The sequence below is a fragment of the Malus sylvestris genome, chromosome 3 (genome assembly GCF_916048215.2).
Source record: "Malus sylvestris chromosome 3, drMalSylv7.2, whole genome shotgun sequence".
Lineage (NCBI taxonomy): Eukaryota > Viridiplantae > Streptophyta > Magnoliopsida > Rosales > Rosaceae > Malus > Malus sylvestris.
In genome coordinates this window covers 33,977,243-33,987,438 of record NC_062262.1, presented here as the reverse complement: position 1 = coordinate 33,987,438, position 10,196 = coordinate 33,977,243, and the positions used below count along the sequence as shown (strand labels likewise).

General features: G+C 36.8%; 1 pseudogene; it reads right to left on the bottom strand.

The window, feature by feature from the left end:
• Positions 1-1,793: 1,793 nt before the first annotated feature.
• On the bottom strand, positions 1,794-9,022 carry LOC126617215 (uncharacterized; annotated as a pseudogene).
• Between the last annotated feature and the right edge of the window lie 1,174 nt (positions 9,023-10,196).

The following is a 10,196-nucleotide window of genomic DNA, read 5'->3' as shown; positions in this document are numbered from 1 at the left end:
CGTATTAAGGTTTTGGGACGAGGGGAGGACTTTCATCTTCATGGGTTGCAGCGAAGAAGATGAAGAAGAATTTGGATTCAAGTTTGTTCACAGTTTGCTTCTTGCAGCTTAATTGCAAAAGTAATAATTTAATGAGGGAATTTGCAGCAGGTTGTAAAAATTGGGCTCTAAAAATGCCCATGTTTTTGTAGATTAAACATAGAGCCCAAATGGATTGTTTGAATCCAATTTTTAGCCCACTAAATAACCCTTGATATCACTTTCGTGGTTAAGAGTATTTACTCTTGTAGTTGCATCTAAGATCTTATGATCGAATCATTTCGTTACCCGTTATTATTTGTATAAACAAAAACACATACAATTTTTTTTTATCAATCGTAGTTACAAGTTATCTGTCCATCCAACTTTTGTCTAATTTTATCCATCCAAAATAGTGAAAGTCATTTAAAAGTATTTAAACTTGGTTAAGCCATTTTGTACTATGGTAGAGTGGTATTTCTTTTCAATTCTCGCAAAGGCGAATTTGAACCACATTAACGCTAGCTCATGGTGAGACTTAACTTACTCTCCCACCTCCTTAGTGTAAATAATATCGATTGTTCTAAAAAAATAAAAACATCTTGGTAACCTTTAAACTATTCTTGAATTAAAGTATTTATTTTCAATTTGAATTTAAAACATAACCACAAGGGTATTATTAAAACTTTATTTTAACTATTTTTACCACAGTAGTAAAATTGATATAAGACCAACACCAGAGAAAAAAATGGACAAAGATTATACCAAAGATCGGTTTAAAATACAATATATTTAATTAAAAAAAAAGACAAGATATTTAAAAGGAACATGTCTTGTTTGTTACCTACCACTACAATTAAGTGTAAATGAATTATGGAAAGATTATGCCATCTTTTGTTTACACTTGATTAAAATGGACCCAAAGTTAAAAAATTAATTTCATTTGTCTAAAAGGAAAACTAATGAAAAGGGCTTGAAAACTTTGAGTTTTAATGATAAGGACAAAATAAAGGGTAAAGTGAATAGTACCAGGATTGACTTTTTAGTGTAAAAATGTGGTTTTTCGTTAAAGTGAACAGTACCAGGAGCTTTTCGTTAAAGTTCCCTTGTCTAAAACCCTAAAGTGTGTTTCTGAGTGTTCTAGGCAGAGGTAATTTGACTTTTATGACCCTGTTGACCTCAAAACTAGCATTGTTGTGTCTTTGGTTTGAGGGTGACATGATTGACTTTTCACTCTCTGAAGAAACGGTGCCGTATAGTCCATGCCAATTGGCAAGGGAATAAAAAAAAGACAAAATTGGAGAAGTGGGGTATCGATCCCCATACCTCTCGCATGCTAATCGAGCGCCCTATCATCTGAGCTACATTCCCATTTTAATTATTGTATCACATTTATAATTATTCAAAGGGTAACTGTGGTAATTTAGGTATCTTTTCTTGGGAGCTTTCAACTTTTGAAACCCACCCACCGAAGCAAAGATCCCCACTTTGGTAACGGGTCTAAGTTGATTTTCCTTTCTTTAACTGTTCAGATGTTTCAGTTCGCTAAGTTTTTAAAGTCTAATGAGCGTAGACTAGTGTTAGAATACTGTTTTCCGATTGGACAATATTTTTTTTTCTATTTTTCTTAGTCCATACATATTTTTGTTCACCATACCAAAAAAAAATTAAATAAAAAAAACCCTCTCAGTCTAATTTTAAAATATTACATTACAAACACTAAACACTAAGCTAACGCTAAACGTGTTATACATAAGTTGTATTCTTATTGAAAAAATGTTAAAGAGAAAAAGAATGCGGAAATTATAATTTTTTTAATATATTTAATATAAAAATGAAAGATACTACTAATTCTAAAAGAGGTAGATTACAATTTAAAAAGATCTATAGCTAGAAACGATTTATTTGTGATATACGGAGATTAGATACAAAAACATACTACTCATGTGAAGCCCGTTGGCTACAAGTAGGTTTTTGTTCGGAAGTATAATAAGAAGAACGAAATTATGCGTTACAAAGCTCATTTTGCTGTGCAAGACTTCTCACAACTTATAGACGTGATTACTTTTCGCTATCTTATCAGTTTGGTTGTTTCCGAAAAACTGAGTATGCGGCTTATGGACGTAGTTACTGCGTATCTCTATGGGGATCTTGATATGGAAATTTATATGAAAGTTCCCGAAGCACTTACGTTGACTGGATCAAATAGTTCCAGACCTCGGAACACATTCTCAATTCGGTTGAAGCATTCACTCTACGGTTTGAAGCAATCCGGAAGAATATGATATAATCGTCTGAGTGAGTATTTGACTAGTCAAGGATATGTGAACAACGAACTATGCCTTTGCGTGTTCATTAAGAAGTCACATTCTAGTTTTGTGATTGTTTCAGTTTATGTCGACGATATGAACCTCATCGGAACTCCTGAAGAACTCGAGAGAACTGTCGTGCACCTGAAGTCGGAATTTGAGATGAAAGATCTTGGAAAAAGTCGATACTGTCTCGATCTCGAGATAAAGCACCGTTCAGATAGAAGTACATCAATCGAACTACACACAGAAGGTGTTGCGCCGCTTTAACGGTGATAAAGTGAAGCTTTCGAGTACTCATATGGTCATTCAATTGCTAGATGCAAAACGAGATCCCTTCCGTCCAAAGAATGATGAAGAAGAGATTTTGGAACCCGAAATTCTTTATCTAAGTGCGATATGCGCTTTATTGTACTTAGCTCAATGTGCTATACCAGACATCTCATTCGCTGTTAATCTTTTGGCAAGATACAGTAATGCACCAACACGCAGACTCTGGAGTGGTGTTAAAGACATTTTCCGTTACCTTAAGGGTACTACGGATTTGGGCATGTTCTATCCCTACGGATCCTCGAGTGATACCGCAACCCCCCTCGGTTCCCTAGTCAATTCCTGCCTTGTTAGTTATGCCGGCTCAGGTTACATATCTGACCCGTACAATGAGCGCTCTCAAACGAGTTACGTCTTTACCGTTGGAGGAACCACAATATCTTGGAGGTCAACCAAACAGACCTTAGTTGCCACTTTGTCTAACCATGCTAAAATACTTGCCTTACATGAAGCTACTCAAGAATGCTTTTGGCTGAGAGCAGTTGTGGGCCATATTCGAAGCTCATGAGATCTTTACCTTGTCAATGATGTCCCTATGATGATCTATGAAGATAACGCAGCATGCGTTGAGCAGCTCAAGAAGGGTTACATCAAAGGAGACAACACCAAGCACATTGCGCCGAAGTTCTTCTTCTCACATCAACAACAAGAGCATCAGAAGATTAAAGTCACGCAAATTCGTTCACAAGACAACCTGGCGGATCTATTCACCAAATCACTACATAAGGCAACGTTTCAGAAGCTTGTTCAAAGAATAGGTATGCGTAAAATTTATGAGTTCTAACATTGTTAATTCTCTTTAGAATTATGTCGAACTCAGAAGGAGTATCTTGAAGTATACTTGCTTGATCTTAATGTACTCTTTTTCCCTACGATTAGAAGCATTTTCCCTTTGGGTTTTTGCTACCTAATTAGGTTTTGACGAGGCAACCACCTTGGGTTGGTCATATCCCTGATGAAGTCCCGTAGACATTTCATTTGACTTTGTATTTTCTCATGCACTTTTCCTAAGACTATGGGTTTTGTTCCTACTCGGGTTTTACCATAGCCATTGGGTTTTTTGTGAGACTTAGTTCCATATGCAAGTTCCTTATTTGTTTGAGACTAGAGTGTTCCCAGAATCAGTGCCGACGAGTTGCTTTCCTTAACTCTACATGATGTCGAATCTACTTGAGTATTTACACACTCAAGGGGGAGTGTTATAAACATTGTATTAAAGTGTAATTGTGTAAATCCTATATTATATTTTATAGTAGTTATTCTTCCCTATTAGGACTTGTGTTCCTTGGAGAAGAATGATTCTTCCCTCCCTTATTACTATAAATAAAAGCACTGCGTAGGGGGAATAACACATCCTCTACACAACCCTACAAATATCTCTCTCTTTACTATTACGGCTGCACCCCTCTCCCTTGTCAGATAAAATAAGCCACCACATTGGAATAATTGTAAAGAAATCCCAGAATAAATGTGATTGGGATTACTTACTTGAAAAAGTTTGTCTTCAATTGAGAATGTATTAATGATAGAATTTATGGATAATTTTATCACTAAATACCTTAACTTTTTTTATTTGTAAAGGAACTTTGAGCAGTCATAGTCTGCTGCTTGCATGTCCTAAGATGTTGAGCTGTGCGTGAGATTATTTTTAACTCCACTCTGCTGTTGTGCCGGCAACTATTTTGTTTGTTATTGATGAACTTGTTCCAAGTTCACCACATCCCAGAAGCTTACTTGAGTGTTCTAGTTAGGCACCATTGAATGGCTGGTGTTTTGATCACATGAACATCTAGTTAGATACTTTAATAATGTGTTGAAAAACTGAATATTTCATTTTATGACTGATTGTTTGATCACATGGATGTCTACAGTCTGAGGTAGTTAAGGGTTTACAGTATGCTTGTGTACACGAAAATCAATCAACCGCTCTAGGCATTCCTAATTAGCGTCCTCCGAGGTCAGTCATTCTCAACTCATCGGAACCAGCGTTTTTCTTCTTGCTTAATGCTTTCGAAGCAAAACGAATAAGTTTAGTAAATAAGAGAGCTTTTATTTGTCCTCTCGTAAATGTTGGCTTCTTCTTAAGCCTTTTTTGCTCCTCGTCAGCAGACTCCCCTTCCTTAAATCGTTCTTTGTCAGCCTTCCTCACGGCTTTCTTTTCCACTGCCTTGAACTCACTCTTCTCTGCTGCCTCCTCCTTAAGCTTCTTTTGGTCCTCGTCTCCCTTTCCTTAAATTGTTCTTTGTCAAGCCTCCTCGTGTCTTTCTTTTCCAGTGCCATGAACTCATTCTTCTTTGCTGCCTCCTCCTTAAGCTTCTTTTGCTCCTCGTCAGCAGACTCCCCTTCCTTAAATTGGTCTTTGTCAGGCTTCCCCACGTCTTTCTTTTCAAGTGCCATGAACTCATACACTTTCAGGATTTCCAAATTTTCAGGTAAATCTGGGAGTGCCCCAACCTCTTTACAATTACCCATCAAGCGTACCATTCGAAGTTTAGAAAGGCCACTAAGGGAAGGTAGCCGGTTAAAAGCATTGCCTCTTAGATCTAAAACTTCTAAAAAAGATAGGCCGCCAAGATCCTTAGGAATTGCATCATTTGTTAAATTGCAGTTCACAAGCGATAAAAGCTTAAGGTTCTTGTGTTGTACCGTTGAAGGGAGAAACTTGGACAAATCCGACAAGTCTTTGAGTATCAGTTTCTCTAGTTTTATGATTTCTTGAAAGTCAGGGGATCGTGTCAGGCGAGTGGAATGATGCATGCAACTTCTAGTGAGCTTGAGCACTCTCAAAATTTGCATCTTTTGAAATGATTCTGTACTGCAGCCAGGCTTGTCAGAGTCATGCAAATCTAAACTGAGTCCTATAATCTTTCTCGTATCCTGTTAGAAATAAAGAAAGATTTCGTATATACCATGCTCTGAGCGCATGATTTCAGTAAAAAAAATAGAGTCAAACCATTTTAGAAAACTCTGATTTGACTGACATGGTAGGTGAAGAATTTCTACTTTGTACAAAAGCATATCAACAGTTTGTAGCTTTTTGATTGGGCGGTCTGATTTCTGGAGTCTCTAACTTGCCGAGGAGCTAGCAGTGTAGCTAGCACATAAAAATTTAAGTAACCAAATAAGTACAAGAGAAATTCTTATGAGAGTTCAGAAGTGGTCAAAGCAATGGCATGATAAACGTTTCAGATCAAATGAGAAAGATCCAACGATGACTGCAAAGACATAGACCACAGGCAATTTTTCCTTTCTTTTTTTTAGTATATCGATATTTTTACACTAAGGGAGGGAGAGCTCGGCTAAACCACACAATAGGCAGCCTAATTTGATATCGAATTTGCCATCCATGAAATTCAAACATAAGACCTCTCACTTTCAAGTGAAGAAAAATACCACCAAACCGTAGTACTGAGAGGAATATTCAATTAAATTAGGCTCCTTTTTTAATCTTAACTCTCACTCATTCAATATCTCCCCCTCCAATGGCTTCTTCCAGTTTCTTCAAGATTGTCATGGAAAAAGATCTTCAAGAGAAAAAGCTTGTAAGTTGATCAAAATTTTGCTTCTTATCATTTTTCTTATTTTTTCGTAACTTGAAAGTTGGGACCTTTATAAAATGCTCCTTTTTTTTGGCCTTTTATTCTTCATTTGTTTCCCTTCATATGAAATTTTAGCTACTGTACATGCAGTTTCTTGAGAAATTCTTAACCTTTTTGGTTAATTAGCTTTCCTTTCAAGATTAAAAAAGCACAACTCTTTTACTTATTACTTCTCCTAAATACATAAGTTGTTGTTTTCACACTAGAACTTTGATCTGCTTCCTTGTGGAACTTATTATTAAGCCAAAAGCACTCATTTCAGCTTTTAACATAAGCTAAAATATGGCTTCATTTTTGGCATCCCAAATGAACCATTGTTATAAAATCAAATCCGATGCCGATGCAGTCCAAATCATAATGTCCTTCGTTAATTTACGTCACATGTAGTCTTGACATTGTAGATACCTATAGATACATGGACATATTAATCAGAGCAAGTTATCCATTACAGAAACTTCCAAAGAATGTTGTGGTTATGTATGGAGATTATCTAGGAGACAAAGTAGTTCTCAAGGCTCCAAATGGAGAAAAATGGCCGATAGGATTGACTAGTCGTGATGACAAAGTTTGGTTAAACAAGGGCTGGTCAAATTTCGCAGAGCTTTACTCACTAGACCATGGTTACTTACTAATATTCAGCTTTGAAGGAGATCATTCTCACTTCCACGTGCGGATTTTCGCAATGAGTTATTTAGAGAAAGACTTCGGTTCATTTTTTAGTGTTGAAGACAACTTAAGTGGTGAGACATATAATGTTGGTTCATCAGAGTCACCTTTGATAGGGTCGTGTAGCAAGAGAAATGGTAAACCAACATTATCTTTCTCACCACTTAAGTTGTCTTCAACACTAAAAAATGAACCGAAGTCTTTCTCTAAACAACTCTTTGCGAAAATCCTCATGTGGAAGTGAGAATGATCTCCTTCAAAGCTGAATATCAATAAGTAACCATGGTCTAGTGAGTAAAACCCTGCGAATTTTGACTAGCCCTTGTTTAACCAAACCTTGCCATCACAACTAGTCAATCTCATCTACCATTTTTCTCCATTCGAAACCTTGAGAACTACTTTGTCTCCTAGATAATCTCCATACATAACCACATCACTCTCTGGAAGTTTATGTAATGGATAAGTTGCTCTGATTAATATGTCCATGTATCTATAGTTATCTACAATGTCAAAACTACATGTGACGTAAATTAACGAAAGGACATTATGATTTGGACTGCTCATCGGCATTGTCACATCCCGGCCCGGGGCGGACCACTTCCCGGGCCCATTCCACCACCGTAGCACGATATTGTCCGCTTTGGACCCCGACTACGCCCTCACGGTTTTGTTTCTGGGAACTCACACGAGAACTTCCCAGTGGGTCACCCATCATGGGATTGCTCTCGCGCGTTACTCGCTTAACTTCGGAGTTCCGATGGAACCCGAAGCCAGTGAGCTCCCAAAAGGCCTCGTGCTAGGTAGGGATGGGAATATACATTTAAGGATCACTCCCCTGGGTGATGTGGGATGTCACAGGCATCGGATTTGATTTTATAACAATGGTTCATTTGGGATGCCAAAAATGAAGCCATATTTTAGCTTATGTTAAAAGCCGAAATGAGTGCTTTTGGATTTAATAATAAGTTCCACAAGGAAGTAGATCAAAGTTTTAGTGTGAAAACAACTAATTTATTTAAGAGAAGTAATCAACAAAAGAGTTGTACTTTAATTTTGAAAGGAAAGCTAATTAACCAAAAAGGGTAAGAATTTCTCAAGAAACTACATGTACGACAGTTAAAATTTCATATGAAGGGAAAAAAATGAAGAATAAAAGGCCAAAAAACGGAGCATTTTATAAAGGTCCCAACTTTCAAGTTACAAAAAAAATAAGAAAAATGACAAGAAGCAAAGTTTTGATCAACTTACAAGCTTTCTCTTGAAGATCTTTTTCCACGACAATCCTGAAGAAACTGGAAGAAGCCATTGGAGGGAGAGATACTGAATGAGTGAGAGTTGAGATGAAAAAAGGAGCGTAATTTAAATGAATGTGCCGCTCAGTACTACGGTTTGTTGGTATTCTTCTTCACTTGGAAGTGAGAGGTCTTAGGTTTGAATTTCGTTGATGGCTAATTCAATATCAAATTAGGCTACCCATTGTGTGGTTTAGCCGAACTCTCCCTCCCTAGTGTAACAATATCGATATACTAAAAAAAAATGCATGTGGTCAGTGTTTTTGCAGTCACCATTGGATCTTTCTCATTTGATTTGAACCGTTTATCATGTCATTGCTTTGACCACTTCTGATCTCTCATAACAATTTCTCTTGTATTTATTTGGTTACTTAAATTTTTGTGCGCTAGCCACACTATTAGCTCCTCAGCAAGTCAGAGACTCCAGAAATTAAACCACCTAATCAAAAAGCCACAAACTGTTGATATGCTTTTGTACGAAGTAGAAATTCTTCACCTACCATGTCAGTCAAATCGAAGTTTTCTAAAATGGTTTGACTCTATTTTTTATCTTTTTTTACTGAAATCATGAGCTCGGAGCATGGTGTACACGGAATCTAAACTTGGTCCCTTGAGCAACACTACTTACCTTTATCATGTTGGTCCTGTCCAAGACATCATTCACAAGTTGTTCTTGCAATTCAACCAGGTTCTTTCCCCTCGTGACTTGAAGGAAACTTTTACCATCAAAACCATGATGATATTTGTCGAAAATGGCTTTTGCAACCGTTGTTTTACCTATTCCACCCATACCATAAATTCCAATCATGTGAACATCATTTGATCCTTCAACACCATCTAAATAATTACAGATTTCTTGCACACGAGAATCTAATCCTACTTGAACAACTGTATAGTAACTGATTTCTTGTAGGTGAGAATCTATTCCAGCTTGCACGTGACAATGTATTCCCTCTTGTCCCGTGGCTATGCCTAAGGATGTGCTCTTCAGTTTTCTAGTAATCCCGTCAACAATTTTTGTGATAAACACTCCTTGATACCTTGTAGTTAAAACCCAAAATTAAAACGAAGTATACTTTTTTTGCAATTGAACTTATACCTTAATGCAATATGTATGCACAGCTTGGGAGTCAAAAAGGGATTGAGCAAATGTTGAATAGACATGCTAATGAAGAGATGCCACTGAGACGACATTCAGTAGTCTTAGTGTACAGTCCAAGAACAACTCATATGATGGGGGTTCCAAGGGCAGAAAACCCTGGAAGAACAAAGATAAGAAAGGCAATGTAAAATTTGGTGAAAAACCAAACTATGTGCCTAAAGTTGGGGGAAATAAGGAGAATACAAAAGAAGGATGCAAGTACTGTGGAAATCTGCACTATGGTGAATGTTGGTTTAAAGGGAAATCTCACATGGGGTTTGTTAGACTATAGGCATGTGAGGATCACGTGTAGCCTAACGGCTAGATTCCCCTTGTATACCCTCACACTTCTTGCGTGAGTTTTCAACGGATTCAGTGTGTGTGCACTGCGAGAGCCATGTACTCTCTGAAACATTCTTTCTGAAAATTCTCCATTGATTTCATCCTCGTTTTCTTCCTCAAGTTCATTTTTCCGTCACCAGATAACCATTTTTAAAGTAATTCAACATAAAATAAATTCATCTTTTTTATATTTATATTTTCAACATTTGGTAAATAGAGGTTTAAGAAACCAATACTTTGTTAAATGAAATTAAAGAATATGTTAAAAGCCGAAATGAGTGCTTTTGGATTTAATAATAAGTTCCACAAGGAAGCAGATCAAAATTTTAGTGTGAAAACAACAACTTATGTATTTAAGAGAAGTAATCAACAAAAGAGTTGTGCTTTTTTAATCTTGAAGGGAAAGCTAATTAACCAAAAAGGGTAAGAATTTCTCAAGAAACTACATGTACGACAGCTAAAATTTCATATGAAGGGAAAAAATGAAGAATAAGAGGCC